General features: G+C 38.2%; 1 long non-coding RNA gene across 1 annotated transcript; it reads right to left on the bottom strand.

Annotated features, from left to right (window-relative positions):
- On the bottom strand, positions 1 to 22,580 carry LOC309643159. The gene is made up of 2 exons (XR_014253590.1): positions 4,854 to 22,580; positions 1 to 4,536 (listed from the first exon to the last, which is right to left on the bottom strand). It is a non-coding gene; the product is annotated as an uncharacterized lncRNA (long non-coding RNA).
- Positions 22,581 to 27,905: the final 5,325 nt, after the last annotated feature.

The following is a 27,905-nucleotide window of genomic DNA, read 5'->3' as shown; positions in this document are numbered from 1 at the left end:
TTGAAAATGTTACTTTTAAACTTAGAGAAACCTTGATCATCCCGGGGGGGTAAGAGAGGTGACATCCATCCCCTGGAAGAGAGCATGGTACCAACCAGCAGAGTGGATTGACCAGCTGGGGAACACTTTAAGCCACTTCCTTTACCGGGGACAAACCTCAAGGAACTGTTGCTCTGCCCTCCACACTGCCAGGAATGTGCCCCCACTGATCTCAGTGTGACCACCATTGCTACAGGTACCCTCAGCACCAACAGTTCCTTCCACTGTGGTTTCCTCCCAGCAACGAGCATGGTCGATCTGGGAGGAAGATCTGGCAGGATCCAGAATGGCGGCTCGCCGTCAAGAGCAACAGCTGTCTTGTTCTTCCAAAGAGATCTGTGACGAGCATGGGAAGTAACATCAGGAGCCCGGTGTTTCTTCTCATTGTGGACGAGACTCTCCTACAGACATCTGCGTTCTGATAAAGGCGCTAACCAGAAGGGTGACCTCGCAGAGAGAAATGCGGGAATGGCAGAGCCAGCCCAAAAGAGTGAAGCCATGGCCAGAGTCCCAGGCAGTATTCTCTGCTGGATCTTTCAAAAGGAAAAAATCACTGAAAAACCACCTACTATACTCTTTTAGTATCCTTGATACTCTATACCTGGTGAAACAAAGACGGACCTTAGAGGATATTCTTTTTGCCAGCAATGTCTTAGAAGTCTCAAGAGGGGGGCAAGCCCTTGTAAGGAGCCTGCGTAACATCTCCAAGGAGTAATGAATGCCAAACACAGCCCACAAAGTCTATCTTCTCATCTTAAATCCTTCAGAACGTTATAAAGCTGCCCAGAAATTCAAGCTTCATCCAATTATGAGGCTTTGTATTTTTTCAATGAGGTTTCCAAAGACTATACTTCTGATCTAAATTGTCTACAGGTTGCCTGCTGAATTTGGCAAGCAGCTATGCTCACCACTATACCACCAATACTGCACTGCCTATAGAACTTGGATGTGTCGTCTCGTTTAATTTCTCCTTTTGTAGCTCTGTTGGGAAGACTTATTGTTTTGTGACTATCGGAAAGTTTCACGTTAAGCTGAATTCAAAGAATTCAGGTGTTAACAGCTTTTGGAGAAGGATGTTGTCACATACACCTGGACACAGACCATCCTGGACACACTTCCTGTGGTACCCAGGGACCTGCTGACCATGTTGGTAAGATGTCTGCTCTGTTTCACACAGCAGCAGGGGGGCTGAAAGAAACTCTGCAAGTCCAATTTGTTGTTTGCTTCAAAGAAAACTAAACATATGGAAATTATCTCTAGGGGAAGCAGCACAGCGAGTGGCTGAAGAGCTTAGCTTGTAGAAGCATGAAGACTTGAATTTGAATCTTCACTCCAGCATTTCCTAGCTGTGAAAACTTGGGTAACTTGCTTAACCTCTGAGCTAGTTTACTCTCGTATAAAGTATCAAGGATAATATGCAATCTGCAAACTGGTTGGGAAGTTTGAAGGTACACAACCCTGGCAAAATGCCCAACTAGGCATTCTCTCTCCCTCTTTCACAGCTCTGTCCCAGATGCTTTCTGGAAAATAAAATCCCATGACCTACTTCCATAATCCATTCCAATTCCTTCAAGTTAAGAACTCTTTGTTTAATTAAATACATTTTCCAGTCATTTAAATTGTTCTCATGGTGTTCTGTTCTCACAGGAAATTAAAATATGTCTCAGGTTTATCTCTCTCTGTGTGCAGCTATCAAATTCTCTGTGTCTTAGAGACTTCAAAGCTAAACAGTAAATGACCTTGGGATTTGGAGAGGATCTAGAAGACACACAAGAAAAAGAATGGTTTAACAAAGGTTTGAGAAAGTTAAACTCCGCTTGACATTTTTCCTTGTTTTCCCCTTTATTCCAACTGAAGATGGATCTTTTGTGACACTAGAACCCACCCAACAAGAAACAGCCAAAGAAAATATAGCTAAGTGGGAATTTCCCGGGTTGTGATTACTTCTGAAGTAGTTGTGACATCCTCATTTTTCAAATCTTTTGTCTAAATATTAGCAATCATCCTGGATGTTCCCATTAGCACTGATTTATGAGAATCTGCTTACTGTGGGTAACCAGACACTGAAAACAAGTGCAAAATAAATTTTACAGCCAGACTGAACAGGACTGGTTTATAGGTTTCTCATCATTTAAGTTTAACAATGAATCAAACAGCTGGCATGTTTTCTTTGTTATATGCAAATTAGGTCTTTTAAAAATCATTTTTATCCACCACTCTTCTGAAAGGGTGGATATCAATGCACAAGGAGCTGAATGCTTCCTTTGCAGTTTGTTCCATCTACATAATCATACGCGTGGTTGGAATTCTAACGACTCAACTGTCATGCTGCTTCAGAGGAGGAGCTCTCAAGGACCACATCTTCCGATAACATCGTTCTCGGTCTTCTCTGACATGAAAATGTACTGTTTTATCTATGCTGGAAAGTGAGGGGAGGAAAAAAGCACAATCCACGGAAAGTCAGCAGAAGGAAAGTACAATCTAGAGTGACACTTTTCCTTCTCTTTTCCTACCCACAGACTGCCCTCTGGCTTTTTCCTTCAGTTTCCATTAGTGCCAGCCCAGCCATGTGTCTCGTGGCTTCAGAGCCCCATGAAATGGTAACCTCAACATTGATAAGGACAGGAAGAGCACTTCCTTTCCAACAGGGAAGAAGGCCAGGGAGGTCAGTTTACAGGATGCCCCCTGCCAAAGAGAAGCCCCATTCAATGCTCTAGGATGAAAATAGGCCACCCTTGGCTCTGCCTGAAGTAGGAAACCTGGGATGATGATTTTACTACAGACACAACATGTTCCTCTGTTCAACCTGCCTCTACTTGAAAATCAAGGATAAAACAATCTCTCTCCCTACTTGAAGTCGTTGGAGTTCACAAGTAAGCTTTTTGGGCCTGAATCACTTACTGAATGAGTTACTACCAAGATAATTCTCATGTGAAGACAGTAAAAGCTTATACAGCATTCTCTTCTCCATTTTTTTTTAAAAAATCACTCAAAACAAGTTGAACAAGTGGGAAAAATAAGAACACATTCTTAAATTTGAAAAAGTTGTCAATTATTGTGAAAACTGCATTTCTCCATCATAATATGAAGCAATAAGTACCATTCTTTAGTGTGGTATGTCCAAACATGTTTTGTTGTTGTTAAAATGTTTTTAAAGCAAGGTAACCATTCTCAAAATCTTAAGAAACCTTTAATGCATAGAACAGATAAAAGATGTTTTAAGTATGAAAAGTTTTAGAAAATCTCATTTTACTACTAAATTTACTCACTATATAAGGTTAATTAGTGAGAATAATGAGGTTGCTTTGATTTACCTCCCAAATTTCAAACTGAGCATTATAGATAATATCATTTGTTTCAGCATTCACCCTATGTCTGTTTTCTTTTGGGTTGCCCAGTACTCAAAAATGCCTAATTAATACAGAATCATTATGGAACAACTATTAGTAACTATTAATAACTAATAAAGAAGAGTTTTTAATTTTTTACCCTGCTGTTCAATTAAACAGAGATGATGTTACAAGCTTTATTCAGAGTATATACAAAATATTTCGACCAGGCCACAAAATTTAATACACTAGAGGGCTTCAGTGTGCCAACATCTTTTATTTCATTATAGCTTTTAAATAGTTTATAACTGGTCACTTTAAAACTATTATCTTTATTGCTTGATAAGCACAGTTTAAAATTTATTTTTCCTATAAATAGAAATCATTTGTCCATATCACACTCAAAAATTACTTTAAGAGTTAACTCTGTATAACTTTAATTAAGTACCTGTCTCCTCATTATATATCGTAATTTCCTACATTTGAGGCACTATGATCCCATCAACAGGTTGAGCTCTGACACCCCTCTTTGCCTTCATCAGGCAATGTCAACTCAGTCTTGGCTGCTGGTCTGAAAATGAATCCTTCCTAGGTCTTAATGGTGTCAATCCTCTTTCCACTCGAACTTCCTTTAAGAGTCACTCCTCTTGGGAGACATGATAATATGGGTGAAAACATCTGCAATGAGATTCTTAAACAGTACCCTCCTCAATCTATCCAAACGAGTCCTTTTTGGTCCAAGGCGAATCTATCTTACAAGTGGCCCGGGCAGGGAATGCTTGGTTTTCATAGCTGGTTTGGCTCAGCATGTCATCTTTTTAAAATGTCATGCATGCCACATAATTTGGAGGTCCACCTATAGTAAAAAGCCTCAACCAATTATCCCCAAATCAGTGGAGGATACCTGCCAGGGGTTCCTTCTGAAAGCACACTCTTCTTCCCTGCCTCTGACCAGGGAAATAACATGCCTGTGAGAGCTGGCCAAAAATCCAGTTAGGAGCCAGGCCACCAGTGCCCCTTTTGGATACACAAAAATAGCTCACCTTCCCAGGATATCGTAATTCACTTCCTTGGGGTGAATCACTTAATTTCCTGCCACTAGCCAAAAAGACCCATGGACCTTTAGTTTCTACACTTTGCATTACAAAAATAATAGGGCTGGGCTTCCCTGGTGGCGCAGTGGTTGAGAATCTGCCTGCTAATGCAGGGGACACGGGTTCGAGCCCTGGTCTGGGAAGATCCCACATGCCGCGGAGCAACTAGGCCCGTGAGCCACAATTGCTGAGCCTGCGCGTCTGGAGCCTGTGCTCCGCAACAAGAGAGGCCACGATAGTGAGAGGCCCGCGCACCGCGATGAAGAGTGGCCCCCGCTTGCCGCAGCTAGAGGAAGCCCTCGCACAGAAACGAAGACCCAACACAGCCAAATAAATAAATAAATAAATAAATAATAATTTAAAAGAAACAAAATAATAGGGCTGTTGATACCCTGAGTAAAAAAAATTATACGCTGATCAATATTTTTTCTCCAAACTACCTACCTTCTAGCTTGATGGCACAGAGGAAGGAAATACACCCTTTCCAGCATTTCTCCCATATTCCGGATGTCTCCCAACACCGCTCGCCTAACCAAACTAAGCAGGGATCAATATGGTAACAATATGGCAACACGAGACCGAAACCGAACATGTAATTTCGTTTACATGTGTGTCTCCTCACCATGTATCCTGACTTCCTACATTTGAGGCAGTGGGATCATCAACAGGATGACCCTGTCGCAGGTTCCGGACCACCTTTGACCTTCATCGGCCAACATTAATTCAGACTTAGCTGCTGGTCTCGCTTTGATCCCTACCCAAGTTTCTCCAAAACTCAAGTCTTGCCTTGTGAGAGTCAACTCAGGGGTTGACATCTGACTCCTGCACCCCCATTTCCAAAACTCGGTCTCTGCTTCCTGCTGTCAGGTTCCTAATGTTGACCAACATTTACCTACTATCTGATTGCCCTCTACCACTCAAGAGGGTTCCTCTCCCCCTTTATCCTGAGCCTGGGTCTTGTGCTAATTTTCCTGCCTAGAATTTCAACTAATCGACACCATTTGGGACTTCTCTTCTAGCCAACAGGCCAGACGTTGGTGGGTTTCCACTTCTGGCATCCATCACTTGAGGAAGAACCAACTCTCTTAAGAAGCTGGACCAGTCAGACAGCCTCAAAGAAGAGACAAGGAGGACCTCTCTACCTTGGCCTTAATCATGGTTTGTCACAAATGAGAAGGGGCCCCTGAGCAGAGGGTGATAGCACCCTACACGTAGAAAGTAGCTAAACACGTGCAAAGCGAGAGCTCAACTGTGGCTACCAGAAAGGGGCGGCAATGATGAGCATAGCCTTTACAAAAGGCCTACAGATTCACATGTGCAACAAACACTGTCTGTACACTAAGTAAGTAAACTTGTCCTCATGATGGGAAAACCCATTAGGACATGGTAACACATGGATATGCAAGGAAATGGGCAGAAGAAAAAGCTCTGCCCGTCCTGGGAGAAGGTGAAGTCAGGTAAAACAGAAGCCTGGCATTTGTAGCCTGGATTGCTAATAGGGTTTAAAGTTGTGTTTATAACAGTTTCGTTCTCCCTTGGCATTTAGCAAGTTCCGGTGGTCTCTGCTACGTTCATGGAGCCAAAGAAGGGGATCATCCCATATCACTCTGTAAGTCCTAGGGTAGAGAGATCGCCAGTCTCCCTGGGGCAGGGTGGTGGCTGGCGAACACGAAGGGCAGGAGCCTCATGGGGAAGGTGAAACCGAGAGAGAGAGAGAGAGAGAGAGAGAGAGAGAGAGAGAGAGAGAGTGAGTTAGGGTCTCACGGTCTCCTTCAAAAGGATCTCCCTGAAGGTTTTGGGTTCTGTATTATTATGAAAGGAAGCAACTCTCCCTTAATACCTGGAGAATCTCTGTATCCTCACTGTTCCTAGTCTGGTGTAAACTGCCAGTAACCAACTGATTCTGAGAGCGAATCAGTGGTAAAGTGTGGGGGGAGGAGGTATAGTATAGAGTTAAGAGAAGATGTGATCTGGATCGGAAACAGGCTCAGTCATGGCTCTGCTGTGCTATTTCCAAAGTGGTCTTGGTGAAGTTAATTAACCTCTCTCTACAAATTCTCTCTTATTGAGGAATGTACTCTCTTTTTTATGGGGTTACTGTAAGCATGAAAATAGGTAAGGGATGGGAAGAACCTTTAGCTGTATCTAGCACAGAGCAGGAACAGAAACTGCTGGCTGCTATTATTATTTCCCACTTGCAAAAATATTCCAGCGTGCTATTCTGTGCAAAAAGCATCTTCTCGGAATTGGCATCCTACAAGCAAGGAAGGAAATTGCTGAGAAATGGAAGTATAGTCTCTTCTGTCACGTTCTTCTGTTTGAAACTAGCTCCTTTCAATGATCTCATGTTGCCATCAAAGTCAATTGAGGAAATGAAATTTGCTAGCAGCCCAGGTGTTGTGTATTCCCTAAGGGTGGTTCATAATTCCCCTTAAAGGAAGGTACAATTGAACATTTCCTAGGGTCCTACCTTGTATCTGCTATAGCTTGGGCCACTGTGATGGATAAGACATCCATCCCCCCAAAACAGGAGTTCACAACACAGAGAAACAAACAGACAAATGCCAGCTGATTGTGACATTACAAACAAGGGCTGTATGTTACAACAGCGGTACTGAGAAAATTCAGCAAGAATCTAAGGGAGGTAAAGACAGAACACTGGTTCTGTCCTTTGGGAGAAGAGGAGATTAAAGCAGAAAGGTTATTTTTCCGTGTGAACTTGCAATATTACTTTGAGTAGATGAAAGGGAAACAAAAAAATAAGCTTAAGTAAAAATATCCACCACATAGCAATGAGTAGTCTAAGGGAACGGAAGCAAACAAAGTTATTAACTTGACCCAGAGTTACACAAGGCTCCCAATAATTTCCTGGGAGCTTTGCCTGCATGAAGATGAGAAAACCAGGCTCATGTTTAGGGTCTATAAATAATGTAGGGAAAGTAGGAAACCTGTTATTCATACCCCAGAAACCACAAGGAGTTTATGGATATGCACCTCCTTTATCAAAGAGAATTGGATTGGCCTTAATGCTACTGGTAAAAAAATATGTAGATGATATCTTTATTCTATTTATGGGTGGGATTTTTTATACGAAATAAAAAGCAAACTAAAAAGTACCACAAAATCCAGTACATCAAAATGAGTGATGGAGCATGTATCACAAAGAATCTAAACTGAAAAGTACCCAGCGTTACCTTGGGACAATCTGTTTACAAGGAACAAATCTACTCCCTCTTCAATAGATAGATGTGCTATAGAAACAACAATATGAGATTCTATTCCTGCGACATTTAATAGGTCTCTTGGTCTGAGAGTAAAACCTTTTGCCAGTATTTTCAGTTTTCCTTCATCTAAAAATTGTCTACATCATCTGTAATAAGCAGCACATCTATCTGCCTCTTTTACCATATTCCTCACTTCAAACCTCCCTAAGATCTGGCAGGTCTGAGAAACCACCACTGGGTCCTGTACTAACTAGAAACTTCAACCGGAATCACACACCTGGCTGAGATGTGTGAGGCACCGTGGACTCTTCCAGATCCTGAAGCCTTACTTGTGTTTGCACTTGCTTGGGAACGTCCTCTATCCAATTTTAATCATCTGCTTTCAATGCTAAAGCACTATTCTCGGTCTTTTCTCCTTCTGACTGCTTCTTTTGTCAGCTTTAATTAATGATGCACGACGGTGTTGAAAACGATTTTCTTAAGCTTTCACAGCTTTTATCACCCAGAAAGTAAAATGCAGCCCCTTTTTGGAATATGGCCTTAATTAACCCAAGTGATCTCTGATCAATCGCCCCGAATTTCTTCAGCAGACTGTCCAGGTGAGGACATCCCCAGTAATCCACTGCTGTTAGAAAGCCACACACACTGTTAGAGATGCTGCCCAACTGCTTGTTGTCAAACTTGTTGTGCACGCCTCTGAAATATACAAGAGCTCCGGTGGCAGCAGCTTCAAAAGTCACATCAAGAGCATGAGACACAAGACTGAGAGTGGGAACCAACACCTCAGCTCGAAAAAGCAGATGGCACACCTTCCTTCTGATGTCGGGAACAAGGGCTGCAGACAAAACCCGTGCAGAACCTGTCACCAATTCCTTTGAGCACGTTCACCACGCCATCTCCTAGTCCTGAGGTAGCTGCACACTTGCTCTGCAAAGACTGTGATTTATCTAGAGAGAAGCCGAACAGCAAAAACACCTAAGCTGCGAATACGCCGGTGATCACTTCTTGTCAGGAGTGACTCCTTTGGGAAATAACAGCATGTCTCCCAGAGACATAGACAATGATTCAGCAAACTCAAGGAGCCAGAAAAGCAATATCTAAGAGGGCAAAAATCATTAGGAACTCAGGGAGAGAAAATACAACTTTGCATGGTACTGACCTAAGCAATGTGAAGGCACAGAAAGATAACAGCCAGAAAGTACTATGTGAGAATAAATAAACCCATACCATCTAGAAAATGTACGGTCTTAGAGAATTACTTTAAAACAACATCACCATCACCACCAAAAAAAAAAAGAAAAAAAACACAACCACCATCTGGGTTATTTTGTCAGTTGTCCTAGCTGGCTATGATCAATATGCAAATTCTTATTTTCCCAGGATTAAAATTGTTATCTGCAAGGGGTGGGGTACGGACCTATTGTTCAAGACACAAGAGAAATCGCGCAGCTCCAACAGACAGATCATTTCATTGTTCTTATGTCTCTTGATTATTTCTTAAAAAGCTGACACATTGTCTTCCGTGGCTGGTGTTTCCACGGCTTTCTGAAGGGCAGTGTTCAAACTTCACGCTCCTGGGTTATCTATTTTGTATCATTTTATACCTGTATTTATGTTAAATGTATATCATCACTAATATTTTGAACTCTCTAAGAACTTGAGGGGAAAATGTCTCAGTTCTCCTGATTTTGGAAGTATTACTCCCCCCAAAACTGTACCTCATAGTACTTATTACCCATAATCCTAAGAATTCTTTTTATTCTCATCATTTCTGTGTAAAGACGCCAACAACATTATGTAAGCAGAACCGCAAGTCTGAAAGTAGGGATGAACGTCGGAATTACTACTAAATCTTATACAAGATACAATTCTGATACTATACACAAATGAGGTATGGTTTTATAATTATAATACCAAAATTACAACATATAATACCATACCATATAACTGTAGATATAATACCAGTTTTTGAGGAAGAAGAGATTTTAGAATTATTTAAGATCAAATACTCTCACTTTCTGGAGAAAGATCTCAAAGCCCATAATTTGTGACCTCCAGTCGATGACTGGGTACAGGCAGGGGTCTGATCTGAGCACAGGTCCCAGAGCTTTCATTGCACAGCCATCTTTAATTGTGCACCAATGCACCCTGGGTGGTCCCACTGGCCTTTATCGCGTGGCCTCTCCGTAGCATCACATCCTATCGCAGGCTGCTAACATGTCATTCAAAGGAAGGCCCTCGTTTCCGACCCCCTCCCTCATGGAGCAAGTATCCTTTCCCTGACACTAAGACTGAGGGAGAAACTCTTTTCTCGCACTTCAACAATTAATGAACGCTATACTTCCCGTGCCACTTCATTACACTGCCAAATAATAATTAAAGTTAGAATTAAAATAACACGTTACTAAATAATGCTTCACAGTTACTACAGTAGACTCAGCATAAAATAACCAGACCAAAGTGATCATTTCGATGCATAGATTGATTGCGAATGAGTAGCAATGTCCAGACATCCGTCATGGAGAATTTCTCCTGCTGATGTTGTAGATACACCAATAAATGAGGGAAAGTAAAGCCTGTCAGCCAGGATGGGTTCAATACGACACTGGCTGAAAGTGAATTCAAGGCACATAAGACATACTTGGGTGGACTTACTAGTCGAGGTATATGCCCTGCCCACAATATCCTATCAAAAATCACAGCAAAACTGTCATCAGGAAAAGTCAATCAGTAACTTGAGGACCAGTTAGCAAGAGGGCAAGTGTAACAAGTCTTCAGATGGCTCAATGTCAGCTCAAGGGTTTGCCATAACTCCCTCGCAAGCTCAGATTGGGCCAGGTCAAACATCACGCAATCAAATACAAACTCACACATTTCAGTTCTGACAGAGTCAAGGGACTGAAGTGAAAATAGCCTCTTCTCACACTATTCCCCGCTCTGTCATCAGCAAGCCAGCCTCAGCTGCTTGCCTACCTCAAAGTGGAGAGAAAGGGGAGGTTCTTCATAATACTTCTCAGATGGGAAAGAAGCACCCAGCAATTTGGGTGCCCAAGGGAACCAGAAGAAGAACAGAGGAAGCACATGCTTACGGTTGTGAGATTTGTGCTCCAAGAAGGAAACTAAAGAAAGAAGAGATTTATTACACTATTTAAAACAAGGTGTGGTAAATGGGAAGATTTGGTCAAGGACTGGTAGTAATGCGTGCTTTTCCATGACTGGAAAGCCAGGGTTCTATATTCTAGACTAGTCTGTTGACAGAGTTAACATAGACACACATATTGACATATACACACTACTATATTTAAAGTAGATAACCAACAAGGACCTACTGTATAGCACAGGGAACTCTGCTCAATATTCTGTAATAACCTAAATGGGAAAAGAATTTGAAAAAGAATGGATATATGTATATGTATAACTGAATCACTTCGCTGTACACCTGAAACTAATACATTGTAAATCAACTATGGTACAATATAAACCAAAATTTTTAAAAATTTCACAGCTGATTATATTACCTTTATTCTGCTACCATAATGAAGTCTTTGGTGACCTATCTAAAGATTGATTTAAAACCTGAAATTATGAATATATTATTAGCTTTGAAACAATCAAAAAAATACCAGAAGGGTTGATACACATGCACAACCCCAAACTGTCAAAGACTTGTCAAAATGACTTGTTTTAATTAGGCTCCTATTTCTAACAAGAAATTCTCTGTAATATTCTGATTCTTTGTAGACAATCTAGCCTAATATTTTTTGTAACATCCCCAGAATAATAACCCAGAAACGTTTCCTTGATAAACCTGAGTATAAAGGTAAGCATACTGAGATCTCTTCTTTAAAAATGTTTACTGCCTTACGTTTATACTAGCCATGTAAGCATTCACAATTTCCTACACAGTTCTCAGACAAGACCTTCAATCACTTCACCATTTTCACTTTGCTCTTCCTGAGTACGTCTCTTGTTCCATACAATAGCCTAAATGTGGTCTGATTATTTAAGAAAAAATTAGCTTTTGTAAAGAGGTAGACAGTGACATCTTACTGTTACTTCCTTATTGCATTTATCCACAAAAGAAAATCAGTAGTTTTCTAGCATGGATGCACAATAAAATCATCTGGGGAGATTTTTAAACATACCAATACCTGGGTCTCACCCCCAGAGATTCTGACTTAATTGGCTGGAGTGGTACCCAGGTATTGGCATTTTTTAAAAGCTCCCAGGTACCCACGCGTGTGATTTTAGTGTATAACCAAAACTGAGAATTTCTGTCCTGTATTCTTTCCCTTAGGTATAATAGCTAAGAATTTCTTCTGGACTTGTTCCCTAGATTTTCTTGACTCTTACATTTATCCCTGTGAAGAATCATCTCTTTGATCTACTTTTCCAGATCGTTACCGTCTTTTTGTCAGTCAATATATTTCCTGCCCTCCCAGATTTGAGGGGATGTGCATTACAGAAGCATTTTGCCTACGTTTTATCCTGGCCACTGACAAAAATAATGGCTTGGTCAAGGCCTAAGACAGAATCGTGTGGCATGTTTTTGTTTGTTTGTTTGTTTGTTTTTAATAAACCCTGTCATCTTTAGGTAGGATCGTTCAACGATTTACCATTCTCTCTCTTCCTGGCATTTCTCCATCCTTTCCATAAGAAAATCAAGAGCGAACTTAACAAACATTGAAATTCCCTTATCAACCAGGGTAGCAACCCTGTCAAAGCTAAGGAAAGTCTGACATGGCAGAACTGCTTCATTTCATTCTCAGCTGTCACAGTTTAATAATCGTGCTTTTTAGAAAATGAAATGTGCGAGAATTGTCCAGATTTGAGAGGGTTGATAGATATTCTTTGCAAATATTTTCCATTTTCATTTTTTTCTAGCCTAATTTAATGAACAAACATAATAAAATTGAGTCGACTCTTCCTCCTCTAGGAAGAGTGTATATTTATCTGGAGGAGAGAAGCTCTACATGTATACAGGGCTCCATGAGGACCGATGGCTTCATTCCATCAACAAGACATTTTAATTCTCTGCTGAGGAACTCAAGATTCTTTCTTCTTTGCCAAGAAAGGCACTCCTCTAAGACTCTGAAAAGGTCCAGCAGCACAGAGAAGATGAGGGTTGTTTAACATGGAGAATTTATCTCTACACTGTATTAAAAGTCCACCTCCCTTCTGGGGACCCTAGGCACACACATTAAGGAAGAAACACCTACAAGTCTACTGGGAGATGCTAATGCCAGAGGTTGGGTGTGCTAATTGGTGCTTTTGTCACCATTCATTAGAGCAGCTTATATCATGGAGCTAATCAAGCAGTGAGCACAATATCAATTACCTATTCAGGAAAGCAACATTCTACTTATGAGATCACTGGGGTTTTTTTCCTTCTGTTTTTACATTTTTAAACAACATTTTTGTTCATTTCTCACTTTAAAATGTGGTGCTTCAAATGAACAAATCTTTTCGTAACAAACAATTTTTTGGTAAACTAGATAATAGTGGACAAAGAAATAACCTAAATAGTTCAACATTTCTGCCATAATTGGTCAAAGATTTACAAAACAGAAACAGACTCACAGATTTCGAACACAAACTTACGGTTACCAAAGGGGAAACGTGGGGGGGTGGATAAATCAGGAGCTTGGGGTGAACATACACACACTACTATACATAATAGATAACCAACAAGGACCTGCTGTGTAGCACAGGGAACTCTACTCAATCCTCTCTAATAACCTATACGGGAAAAGAAGCTGAAGAAGAGTGCATGTATGTATATGTACAACTGAATCCCTTTGCTGTACACCTGAAACTAACACAACATTGTAAATCAACTCTACTCCAATAAAATTAAAATTTAAAAAAAAGACTCATAAAGCCTGGCTTTATGAGGACGGGAGATAGGCAGTCTTTACAAGAGTATTCTCCAACTAAAATATCTTGAACATTATCTAACCAAAAGTTATGCACATACAGAGAACATCCTGACATAATGTACTGAGGAGCTACTATTTGCCAAAGTGTCTGTTTCTCTTCTTTAGCATATGAAGATGGAACATTTTTGCTGTATTTCAAAATATACTAAGTTATTTAGTATATTAAGTTATACTAAATTATTATAATTATACTAAGTTATAATTATACTAATTTATTCAAAATATACTAAGTTAAGTCTTCAAAAACTGGTATATTAAGCTTAACTTGACTTGGTATGCCCCAATGTCATTTGCCTCATGGCAGATATTCAACAACAAAACTGTAACACAAAGGCCACTTATAATTTGGTTGCAATGTGTAGAACTAATTCTATACACATGGTACTTAAAAATGCAAAATATATACCCTAAAAATTTGAAAAGTAATGCTTATAAGAACATTTCCTTCACTTTCTGCAGCTCATTCTTTATCTATAAATCAATGAGCCACATCCTACATCCGTTAGGCTCTCCAAAGCAAAGGGTGTTACAGGGTTCTATTTTCTTACCTTGTTTCTATGATAGATGAACTTCTCATGAAAATCTAATTTACTACTGAGACCTGTATAGTTTTGCCAGTGAGTTACCAAATTCCAGGAAGCATTTGGAGGAATATTTCCCTTGGGTCTAACAAGGAAGAAACTCCAGATTGCTGGACCCTATTTGGGCCATGAAAATTCCTATGTACCCTGCACAAAATTGTGGAGCAATCTTTATGGTTTCCAAGTTACCTAGACTAACATGAATCCATATCTACCCATTCAATGTCCAGCAAAAGGGGATATATTCCTGATCAGCCCTCATTTATTGTGCCCATAAGGCAGGAAACTGAGTGCAGAAGAAAGGAAAGACATTCCTCTAGGAGAATTTTGGAACATAATTGAACCAAACTCAAATGAGCAAGGGCGTAGGCTCAGAGGGAGAGGGAGAAGCTAGGCTGCTTCTGCCGCCTCGGCTGAACATTCTAGGACACTTCTTTGCATTAAGAGGCAGGGATATCTATTCTTAAATGATTTCTGAGTTTTTGGAATTCAGTAGTAAAACCTGACGAAAAGCTCCCCAGCATTGCAAGATCTAATGGGAACAAAGCTTTTCAGTCAGAAAAAAAAAAAAAAAAGACGATGACTTAGGAGAAAGGCTTAAGGTATTTCGCTGGGAAAAGTCAAGATATTTATAAAGTTAAGCTACTTTTCTGGCTATATTAGAATTCAAATATTAGAGCTGGAAGCAACCTAGAGAGCATCTTGTCTGAGTCCTTATTTTATAGATGCATGAAGTAACAGTTCAATGACTCATAGTTAGTGGCAGAGATGGGAGTAGATCCTATACAAGAGCTCTTGCCCCTTCATTACACTGAGGGTCACACCGATCACTCCTTGGTCCTCTTGAACACTTCCATAATTATAGAAGAAAGACTATGTGGGTCTATTTATGTACAAGGTACAGCTAATAGGGATAAGGTTGAACTTGTTAAAGCCAAACCTTGGATAAAGAGGTCATCATAACTACCTTCCAGAATCTGAAGGGCTAGCTTTGGGAGAGGCAGTCAATTCATTGTTTCTCCTCAGTGGGATTCCCGTGGCTCCAGGTTTTGGCTCAAGATAGAAGAGGTCTTTCCAATGATGACAAACCAATGAAGGGAACATTTAGTGAGCCCTTACTATGTGCCCACACCACCCTAACCACTTGACCACAGGTTGTCTTGTTTAATCTTCCTAACAATGGTGAAACAGGTTTTATTATTCCTATTGTAAAGATATGAGAATCCTCATACACGGTACAGCTGCTTTGGAAGGAAAACAGTCTGGGAGTCCCTCAAAAGGTTAAATATAGAGTTACCATATGACCTAGCCATTCTACTTGTAGGTATATACCCAAAATAATTGAGAACATAGGTCCACACAAAACTTGTACATCAAAGTTCACAGCAATAGTCTTTCCAAAAAGTGGAAATAAGCCAAACATCCATCAATTGATGAACAAATAAATGTAGCATATCCCTATGAAGATATTTATTCAGCCATTAAAAGGATGAAGTACTGATACATGCTACAAGATGGATGAAATTTGAAAACATTATGCTAAGTGAAAGAAGCCAGTCACAAAGGACCATATAAATATGATTCCATTTATGTGAAATGGCCAGAAGAGGCCAATCTAGAGAGTCAGGAATTAAATCAGTGGTTGCCTAGGGGGTGGGGTGGAGGAGAATTGGTGGGTAATGGACAATGTCTGCTAATAGGAAGGGGGCTTCTTTTTGGGGGGGGGGCAGGTGATGAAAATGTTCTAGAGTTAGTACTGATGATTATACCACAGTGAATAAACTAAAAAACACTGAGCATTAGACTTTAAATGGGTGAATTATCATGTAACGTCTATCTCAACAAAGCTATTAAAAAGAAAAAGATACGGTTAATGAAGCTCAGGGAATATATGCAATTTATCCAAGATGAAAAAGGTATTAACTGACTAAAAGCCAATTACTTGGCAATTTAATGTGTCATTGCAGCCCTGTTACTTGACATAAAAACAACAGACTTTCACAGGAGAAAAGAACGAACTCAAATACCACCGTGGAGCCGTTTCTTATGCTTCGACTCAAGCCTTTCATTAATGTATATTAACTCTTCCTCCCCCTATGTAGCCACTGCCCAAGTTTCATTTTATTTTGATAAGACTATTCCACCAACATTTATCACCCTGATGCTGAATTCATTTTTAACAGGATGTGGGAACCATCACAAGATCTGTGGAGAAGTATGGCTGCATTACTTACAGAAGATTTCAAAAGTAATTGCCAAACAATTTTGTGTTTATTGCATTTAAATGTCAAAATTATTAACGAATGTATATTTAGTCACAGCCTGGCATTGTTCATCTTTCATGAGAACACTTTTCACCTAAATATTTACAAGAAACACTTAAAACACATCTTATATTCAAGTTTTTCATAATTTAAGAGTAAAATTGGTTAAACTGTATTTTTTTAAACCAAAAATAATTCCCAGCATATCATGTAAACTATCTATTCATACTGTTTCCTCATGGCAGAGGAGAACATGTAATTAAATGAAGAGGAAACCAGTTTAAAAGCAAAAGACAAAAAATAATTTTATTCCATAGAATTCTTAGACTATACAAAAGTTGGGGAAAACTAATAAACAGAGTTGCAAATCAAAGAAAGATAAACTAATTGAATTCACATACACACAACGCTGAAATTAGTAACTAATACAAAGTTAAACTTAACAACTGTATTTATCAATAAAATGGAAAAAAATAAATTTTACATATTTATGTGATCCAACACCATTCACACTTAAAATATATAATGCCCATAAGTTGTAGGGAAACTTTCATTGGTGAATTAAGCAAAACAGATTTTTGTACAGCATATTTCTGAAAGACAAAGGAACAGCTATAATTAGGCTATAGTCATATTTAAGTATGACTATCTGATATTCCACAAGCCTACATTTCAACTAAAATTGCAAAATCACATTATGAAGATCAGTACTCTCTTCCTATTCCATTCCCAACGGTCTCCAAACCAACCTGTTGTTTACTCTGGTTATCGGTTCATCCATAATGGTATTCTAGACTGGTTTCAAATCCCAGCTCTGCCACTTACTAGCTGGGTGAACTTTGGTAGGTTAACTTTCCTTTAAAATGGAGCTGACGGAAAAGCCAATATTAAGGTGAGAATAAATGAGATGCCGCAACTAAAGCACTTCATCATAATACCTTACATGATTCAGTAAACACGGGTTAGTATTATTTGTTATTCTATGCCATAAATTAATTAAAAGATAATGCTAAAATGAAATACTAAGACAGCATTGTCTTGATCAATATTCTTTTCAATATTTCTTTGTGGTCACCATCCTATAGACCACTTTGAACTCACACTGAACATGAACTGAACATAGTCCTTTTTTTTTTTTTTTTTTTTTACAGTTGTGTACTTTAGTTAGTATTTAAAATCCGGCTATCAACAGATTATCAGTAAGTCACACTGTTTCATTTACCATGTTGGAAAATCAATCTGTTCCTATGTAACCAACTCTCTCACCAAATCAACTGTGACACACAGATGGAACTCAGGATCACAGGCATTGAGCTTCAGAGGCTAGATCGAATACTCAGATGAATTCAATGATAACCTATTTATTTGTGTGTAATTCCTTTCCTCAAGCTCTTAACTTTAGACTCAGTGATACAGAAAAGCCAATGGAGACCAGAATCAGAGTTAAATGCTGTCTTCCTCGTATAGATAAGGAACTATTTATAATAATCCTCCACACTGGTGTGCAACGTACTTTGGATTTTCTTTGGTTTACCAACTAGTCAAGTCAGAAAATCACAGTAACAGCGGGATATTAAGCTTTTGAGCTTTGAGAAACCCACAGTATCACAAGGGAAATGTGCATTTTACAGCTCGATGTTGTTGTTTAATTGGATAGGGATTAGTCTGTTTGGGTAACTGTGTAGGCCTCAGCTGTTCAATTATACGATTACAAGTAGGGGGGCTGTGTTTGGTAAATTAAGTTAGATAATCATCACAATAAATAAACCACCATGGTTTCTTGCAAGTCAATATTTTCTTCTACTAGGCAATACTTCATTTTCCCATCATATCAATGGTATCACGCTTAAGCAATTTCATAACCATTTTTTGAAAAAAAAAAATCCAGCAAGCACTGTCTCCTCCTACAAGGCTAGACAACATCAGAACCAGTTGATGTAATAAGGAAAAGGAAGTTCAGAGGTTAGGCTGAGGGAAGACATCAACCGTGTGTCTGGCCAGTGGCAAGTACATGATCAATGCTAAGGTCGTCCTGGTCCCAACACCCAAATCCTCACTCTTCACTGCAACCCCAACCTGACAAGAGAACAAGAAAAAGCCACATGGACCAAGGATGGGGAGCAGGAGAACATAACAGCACAGAGATGGAGTTCAATGCTAAAGAAGCTGAAGAATAAGGTAGAAACGCAGCTGCAAAAGAGTAAGATTGACAGAGAGAATAAAATTTAAAAGGGAAGAAAATGTAGTTGGTAAAGTTTTAAAAAGCCACTCTTTCCCACATTTCCCAAACAGATCTTCCTTTTCATATCTTTTCCCTGGTTTCCACTCCTCTGACTCTCCATGGTATATTATGTTTCACCTCCTCTGGCCCTTATTATTTCTGAACAACACTGATTTTTTCAAAATCATATTGAAATATCAATGGAATACTGCTCTAGGCTGTTTTTTTTTTTAACATGTGTTATCTCATTTAATATTAGAAAAAAAACCATCATACAGATAACCCCATTGACAAAAAAAAAGTAATAAATGCAATGTTAGGAATTTCAAATACAGAAAAATATAAAAGGCAAAATACAAGCTAGTATAGCCCCTATGCCTAAGGTAAACAAAACCAGTAGTTCTTGCGCATAGTCCTTGGGAAAAAACCTATATACATTACATATACACACATATGTATGTATTTGTGTGTTTGTGTTACAAAAGTTTAACAGTTTTTGTTAGCGTTCATTTTAAATAAGAGATACCATTCTGTATAAGCCTCTTGTCATTTTGCTTTTATCAACTTATTACTACATGTTAGAGATCTTCCCATGCAGATATGTTTATACATTTTAATGGCTGCCTGGTATTCAATTACATGGATGTAATGACATTAATTTAATACCTTACAAGAAGACAAAGCTGAAATGACTATCCTTGTACATTATCTTGGGAGCTTCTTTTTATGAGGATTTTAACTGGATAAATTCCTAGCAGTTAAATTGTTCAAAGATTATAGATATTTTAACTACTGAAAAAATTGTCAAATTGCCTTCTAACAACGTTAGGATAATTTAAAACTCCCATCAATAGGATAAAAAACTACCAATTTTCCCATACTTTCTATGCCTCAATATACACTTTTCCCCATAGACCAACAACAGGTTACATTTCAGAAATACTGTACACGCGTACCTCATTTTATTGTGCTTTGCTTTATTGCACTTCTTATAAATTGAAGGTTTGTGGCAACATTGCATCAAGCAAGTCTATAAGCACCCTTTTTCCAATAGTATTTTAATTGAAGTAGCATTATTTTTAATTAAGGTATGTATGTTGTTTAAGACATCATGTTATTGCACACTAAACAGACTACAGTATAGTGAAAACATAACTTTAAATGCACTGAGCAAAATTCACATGACTAGTTTTACTGAGAAATTCGCTTTATTGTGGTGGTCTGGAACCAAACCTACAGTGTCTCTGAGGTATGCCTGTGCCAGAAAACACTTACGGACCCCAAATAATAAGTCAGCTGAGATGGAAATGTGAATTATCAACACCCGTCAAAACTGCTTTCATTTAATGGTGCCACCACTGGATACTGGATGCTTGCTGTACTGTTACTAAAGGTTCCCAAGAGTTACAAGTAGGAGCCAAGAGCAGAGCAGATTTAAAATATTACTAATATTCAATAAGGAGTCATCAGAGAAAGCCCTTGCATTCTCAGAACTTATTTCAGAGAAACTTAATAGAAAAACTTTTAGAGAAGGAGGCAAGATGTTACCAGATGAAGCAGCTTCTAATTTAGCATTTCAAGCCATGTTCTGACAGATGTCAAATAATGGACTTGGAAAGAGAGGTCTTCAGGGGTTCAAGGCAGAGACTAATTGAACTGTCTGTAAGCAGACGTACATGGCTAAGCACCACTGCAATCTGCTTTACAATTATGAAGCAGTGCTGAAATCTCAGGATAAAGTGTTGGCACTGATGTCCTTAGGCTGTTATTTGAGACTAACTCAAGACAAGGGAACGCGTCCACTGGTAATTTATATCACCACATTGATTTTTCCAGTAACAATCCCACCTCCAACCTAGATTAAACCTAAAAGTTTTCATAAATATACAAAAACAATAAAAATTCTGTGGTGCTAAATAATTCACGGTATTTGTTAGGAGAATTTGGGAGAATCCTAGTGTGTTGGTGTAAATATTTTGGTGATAAATTCAGGAAATACTTGATTTAATAAAACTGATTTTTTTTTTTCTGCAAGACTTTTTCGAGACTGAGAAGCTCTGTGAGTCTGTAAGAGTGAGATAGAGCTGCAGCGTTTTGCAAACGTATCAGACCAATGAATATTTCTCCCCCTAAAATACTCACTCACGTCTTAAGGGTCAGCACTGCTACTTTGAGCAGAGATTCACTCCTACGACTGCACATTCCCGAGGATGGAACCACGTCTTGCTCTTTCCCTGAGGCGCATACGTTCCCTGGCACACGGTGGAGACTCACTAAGTGTGTGGTCAGCGAATAACTCAGCATCACTGAGAAAAACTGAGGTTTTTAGTTTACCCCACATTTGCACACTCACAGCACTCACTGCTGGTGAGAGCATTTTCCCTTCCACACTGTGCCTGTGGAGCTTCTGGAGAGCACCTTGAAAACCCTGATAACAGGAGCAATAACCATTTACCAAACCGAGAACCTACCTCCCATGATGTCCCCACCCCCTCCCCACACACATATTAAGGTAGGTATTATCTAATGTACAAGTAATAGAGTGCACAACTGAGAATATTTTTAAGACAAGTTAAGAATACTTAACGATACCAACAAATGCTCACAATATCAAATAAAAAGAGCAGGATACAAAATTGGATGTAATACATGATCCCAAGTTTGTAAATACCCACAGACATGTCTACGTTCACCCACAGACATTCACACTCATATTTGAGTGGAAAAAAATTCTGGAAGGAAATGTCTAAAAAAAGTGATTTTTATCTGAGTGACTGATTTTCTCTTCATATTTCTATTTTCTACATTTATACAAATAACTACATTAAGAGCCTGTATTTATTCATTTTAAAAAACAGGATATAAAACTACTATATATAAAATAGATAAACAACAAGGTCCTACTGTATAGCACAGGGAACTATATTCAATATCTTGTAATAAATCACAATGGAAAAGAGTATGAAGAAGAATACGTATATGTATGTATAACTGAATCACTTTGCTGTAGACCAGAAAGTAACACAACATTGTAAATCAACTATACTTCAATAAAAACTTTTTTAAAAATAAAAACAGGATGCAAATCTTCTTTCCAATCCTTCAAAATTTCCAGAAACTTAAGTATTCTTTGTCTACATATTAATTCTATATTCAAATACACAAATATAACAACTTCAGGGTTTTCTGTTTACTAAGATGACTCAGAAAACACTGAGGCAATCATGCTCGTCTCCAATGTGATCCTGTGACAAAAATAACAGTAAGGTGAGGGTGAAGGTGCCCTTGAGAAAGGCATCACCTTCCATCGTGTTCATGTAGGAACACTGGGTGATGTGCTTCACTGAACAAATGACTTCGGCGGCTTCTTAGCCTTATGGACACATGCCGGAGGTGAGGAGGTTGGAAGATGAAAACCTATGGAAAACCGTGGACATCTTCCAAGAGTGCCTTTTAACAACCTAGGGAGGAGTGAGCGGTAATGGCTTGACCCATTACCCTTCGATCAAAACAAATGCTGTCTTATGATAGAACAGAAGGCCAATATACAACCAACAAGGACCTACTGTATAGCACAGGGAACTCTACTCAATATTCTGTGATAACCTATATGAGAAAGAATCTGAAAAAGAATGAATATATGTATTATGTATAACTGAATCACTTTGCTGTAGACCAGAAAGTAACACAATATTGTAAATCAACTATACTCCAATAAAATTTTTTAAAAATTGAAGAGTATGAACTTCAAAAAAAAAAAAAAAGAATAGAAGGCCAGCATAGTACAGGGAACTCTTCTCCATACTGTGTAATGACCTATATGGGAAAAAAAATCTAAAAACAGAGTGGATATATGTATATGTATAATTGAATTGCTTTGCTGTACAGCAGGAACTAACACAACATGGTAATAAATCAAATATACTCCAATAAAAATTTAAAAAAATAAAGTAGAAGACCAAGTTTACATGAATTTCCAAAATAAGAGAAAAATTTTCCAATGGAATTTCAAGCTTGCTACAGTTTGTGACAGCTATCAATTCACTTGTCCTTTAGGAGTTTTTCCAAAAAGTCTGGGGAATGCAGGAAAGGGAGGCGAATACATACCCAGAGAGGAGGGCAATGTGCAGACTTCTTTATGCAGACAGCGCTCCCCTGGATCCCCAAGCATACGCAGAGTTAGAGATCTTTTGGGTGTTCTAATGACAGAGGAGGGCCAAATTTCCTTTCGACTGCTAACGTCACTCCAAAGAAAAGGCAGCCAACAAGAAAGAGGGGATCTGGGAAGTCCCTGGCGGTCCAGTGGTCAGGACTTGGCACTCTCACTGTGGGGACCCTGGTTCAATCCCTGGTCAGGGAACTAAGATCCTATGAGCCACAGGGTGCAGCCCAAAAAATTTAAAAATAAAAAAATTAAAAATAAGAAAGAGGGGACTCAAGACTCAATATGGCTTTGCTTCTCTCTGAAAGCAGGAGGGTCAGTGACAGGCACGGCAGGTGTAATCAAATGCAACACACGTTGCCCAGCTTACATTAAAACCTTCAGGGATGTGCAGTAGAATAGCAAGGCTGGACAATTTCAGGATCTGTGTTCATACTTTGGCCTCCAGCAATTATGGGCTTTCAAAGGACTTAGCCCTGAATTTTTCTTTTGGTTAAGAAAGAATATGACTCAATGAGAGGCTCTGTGGGCTTTTAGGGGGTTTTCCAGTGTGAACCTAAAATCTAATTATTATGCATGCAATTGCACTATTTTAAAATATTCCATGCTCATTTTGAAAGAAGCACACTCGTGTGTGTATGCTTTTTTAGCACATATACACTACTATGTGATTAGTAGCTATATTTCTAAAAGGGGGAATATGGGAGATTTTTGCTTTCTTTTTATTTTTCTGCATTTAAATTTTTTTCTACAAGGTTTTTATAACTAGATGAGAAATCATATATATATATACATACACACACATATATATACATATGTACACATATAATCTAAATATTATTTTGCTAAATAACCCCAAACCTTCATTGACTTACCTACTGAAATAATATGTGCCACTCAGGAGCTACCATTCAAATCCAATTAGAAATTCAAATTAAAAATTCATAAAACTTGATGGCAGCATTGACTCATTCAAAAATATTTAAACACATATACCACTATATACTAATGCTGAATGAAAAAGAAACCTTGAATACAAACCTCAGCTTCTTTTTAAATAAAGGCAAACGGACCCACTGATAACCCAATCTACCAACCATAATCCTTACTGGAAAAACACATGTGGGATAAACCATGACAAGACAACCGTTACCATCTCTCCATTTTATATAAAGCCAATTGAAAATAATCACCCCGTAACTATGGTAACCAACTGTAGACAACAAATGCATTTCCCGTTTACTGTGTCCATAAATTTTGGCTTCTGTTTGTTACATCAGCTCTACAAACATGTTTTCGTTCTATTTCAAAATTGATAGAACTCAGATTTTACCTATTCAAGACAGAAAGTATATTTCTATGTTATACATTTTTCCTGGCCCAAACAAATGCATCTGAAAAATTGTTTTTCACAAGGAGACTATATAGTTTAATTTTGAAGTAGTCTATTAGCTCTGTAAACAAAACCCAGCCATAAAGTTTAAAATGATGTTTTTTCTCATCAAAGAAAGAAAAAGTAAACCATCACTCCCAATTATACACAGATGCATTCTGACTAAGCAAAGAGCCCACCTCAAAGACTGACCGTATCACACCAGTGTATCTGTCCATCTTGCCACCACATTTACTTTGGCCTTACGGCATGCAATTGCTTTTTTAAAAATCCAGTTCCACAGTAGCCAAGGAGCACCGAAGCACAGCATGCCAGGAGATACTCCAGCTCAACCTAAAAGGAGCCACTTTAAAAGTAAGCATTCATAACCCCAAACGTATCATCTCTGACCAATGTGCAGAGAGGACAAGAACTAAAAGGAAATTTTTCATTAAAAAAAAAAAAAATAGGACTCCATATCTTCACAGTTTGTTGTTGTTGTGTTAATATTTTGTCTTCAGTTGTGAGGCCAGAAGCTAAGAGAAGGAATAGGATACTTAGAAGTTTGTTATGAATTTGGTAACGAGGATCTCAGAATGAAATTAAGCATTCTGAAAAGGAGTTGAATGGAGGAAAGAAAAAGAACGCAGAGTTTTAAATTTGCTCTCCAGAATAGTTTTCATGATGAAGAGGGAAGGAGGTAGTAGCCTTGAAGGAACAAAAGCAGTAACTTTAAGACCCACCTGCATCCCAAATGTATGACAGCCCACACATGATTTGATAACGTAAATTGTATATTTAGGGGATAAGCAGTAATGTAATTTCTCTAGGCATAGCTGATTATAACATTCTTCTTTAAATGATTTCTTCTTGTTCAAGAAACAATAAAAAGTTTTGCCCCAACTAACAAAGGACTTTATATAAAACTACAATCTCCTAAGGGTAGTTACTCTGCTATTTTAAACTATCTTATGCAATGCCAAAAATTATATATAGACACTCACCATATGCTCTTGATGAAGTTAATGGGGCAATTTCCAAAATCATAGCTCTACTTTAACGGTGAGAATACTACATTTATATGCAAAAGTCTGGATCTGAATCCTGGCTCTGTTATTTACAGGCTGTATCAACCTGACCCAGTCAATGAATCTCTGGAGATTCAGTTCTTTCGTCTATAAAATGAGGTCCTCACTTAAAAATTAGAGTATGAATACAAAATGAAAAATAACAATCGTAGCCAAGATATGGAAGTTACCTAAGTGTCTATCAACAGATAAATGAATAAAGACACACACACACACACACACACACACACACACACTGCAATGTTACTCAGCCATAACAAAGAATGAAATTTTGCTCTTTGCAACAACATGGATGAACCTGGAGGGCATTATGCTAAGTGAAGTAAGTCAGACAGAGAAAGACAAATACTGTATATCAGCTATATGTGGAATCTAAAAAAATACAACAACAAATGAATATAACAAAACACAAACAGACTCTCAGATACAGAAAATAAACTAGTGGATACATGAGTGGAGAAGAAGGGCAGAGGGGCAAGATAGCGACAGGGATTTAAGAGGTACAAACTACTATATATTAAAATAAATAAGCTACAAAGATATATTGCACAGCACAGGGAATAGAGCCAATGTTTTATAACTTTAAGTGGAGTATAACCTATAAAAATACTGAATTACTATGCTGTACACCTGAAGCTAATATAATATTGTAAATCAACTACACTTCAATAAAAAAAGAAAACCAACAACTACATGTTTTCCAACTCTAGTTGAAAACTTACTACCGTGAATGGATAGAATATTTCTTCTCCTAAGTTTATATGAAAGATTGTTGATGAGCATCTTTCAGCTTCAAGACCGCTACAGGTAGCACACTCAAGGAAATCAGGCCTGCAAGCAATCTTTTAGAACACTCACCAAAAAAGGTCACTTTACTCTCCAAGTGAGCCCCCTTTATAAAGCAGTACCATAATTCTGCATGTCACAGAAAATTACTAGTTAAAATACACATTTTAATTTTAAGAATGGGAAGTGTGGATTGAGTGAGTAACAGAGGGCCTTTGATGCTACCGTCTTTGAAAATAAAAATAAACTTTTCCCCTGGAGACTTCATAATTACAGGATTTAACTGGCAGGGAATAAGTATGGCAACAAATGAGAAGCATAAGGGGAATGGCCAATTTCTGTGTGAAAAAAGGAAAGAAACTTATATTCCATTGGACCTGGAATAAGACCTTACAAGGCCAAATTCCGGAATTATACAGAATGAGCAGCAAAGTGCAACAAGGAAAATAAGTCCAACAGTCACAGAAACCATTTTTCTATATTATTAGGTCCTGAATTATGTTTTAACTTCTGAAGGAAAAAAAAGAGATCTTGGGACACAAAGTGCAGGTGAATGCAAAGCAAAATTTAAGTACACACAGACACAGAGGAGAATGAAAAATAGCAGAAAATATCAAGTGCTACTACAGGGCTATTGCAACCAACCAGAGCAGTAAGATTGAATACTGGCTCCAGTTTGGTTGCTTCAATCTGAAAAAAATTCATATATGTTGAGAGCTTTTAGAGAGCTCAGGAAACTCCCACATTAAACGTCAAAATGACAGAGAAAACAGGTAAGCAAAAAAAGATGGTAGCGTCATTCTGAAAACCATTTAGGGAACTTGAAGTGTATGTCCCCATTCTTTCTATAGTGCACAAGTGGTAAGATTTAAAAAGAGGTTGCAAATAGACAAGTTGAAGCAATTTCATGGAATCTATAACTATCCCAAAGGAAGGACATCCTGGGATAATATGAAGGCAGGTAAGCTTGTAAAGTGTAAAATTCATACTTGATAATTATGTAAGAAGTCAATTACCAATACCCACTAAATAAGATGTTCTTTTAATGAGAAAAGATAGACCACCTTCATTTGGGGAAAAGGATGGGGGAGAATGAATTCATCATTAATCCCCCAAAATTTCAGTTTCTCTACTGGGACATAACATTCAGGACAGATTTTCCAAAGAGTCCATCTGTGAAACAGCCAACAATCAACATTTTTAGCAAATGAATCCGGGTAGGTGATTAGTCTGACCAAATGGGGTCCTTTTCATGGACTTATGAAAAGTTCAAATTAAACACTTTTTAAAAAGCCATTTCCCATACTTTGATTGTCTTCATAAGAGTCAAACATTTTCAGTAACGCTAAAAAAAATTCTGTAGCTTTATAGTGGGTTATATGGTAGAGGATTCTATACAATGATAAAAACAAAAACCAAACAGAATGAAGAGTAAGTAATGGGAGTATGTGAAATTACCAGTATAGCTCTACATTTCAAATCTGACAGCAATACTTAAAGACAATTGATGATGAAATCAGTGGTACTTCTTTCAAATATATACAGATCATTTTTAACAATATGAGCACATCATTTGAGAATGTGGGAAAAACCGTACCAGAATATAAGTTTTTGATACCTTAATTCACCTTGACAAATAATTTTGTTAGTCTCATAAGTATAAGAAAGTGAGAGGAGAAAATGATGTTTCTGAGCTAATCATAGTCATTGATGGAACCACTCTTGTTTTAAAAAAAAAGCAAAATTTGATAAATATATTTCATTAACACACATCACAGAAAATGAAATGTCAACATGTTAGTGGTT

This window comes from Balaenoptera physalus, assembly GCF_965194825.1.
Source record: "Balaenoptera physalus genome assembly, chromosome: 14".
NCBI classification, from domain to species: Eukaryota; Metazoa; Chordata; class Mammalia; order Artiodactyla; family Balaenopteridae; genus Balaenoptera; species Balaenoptera physalus.
This window is presented reverse-complemented; position numbering and strand designations above follow the sequence as displayed.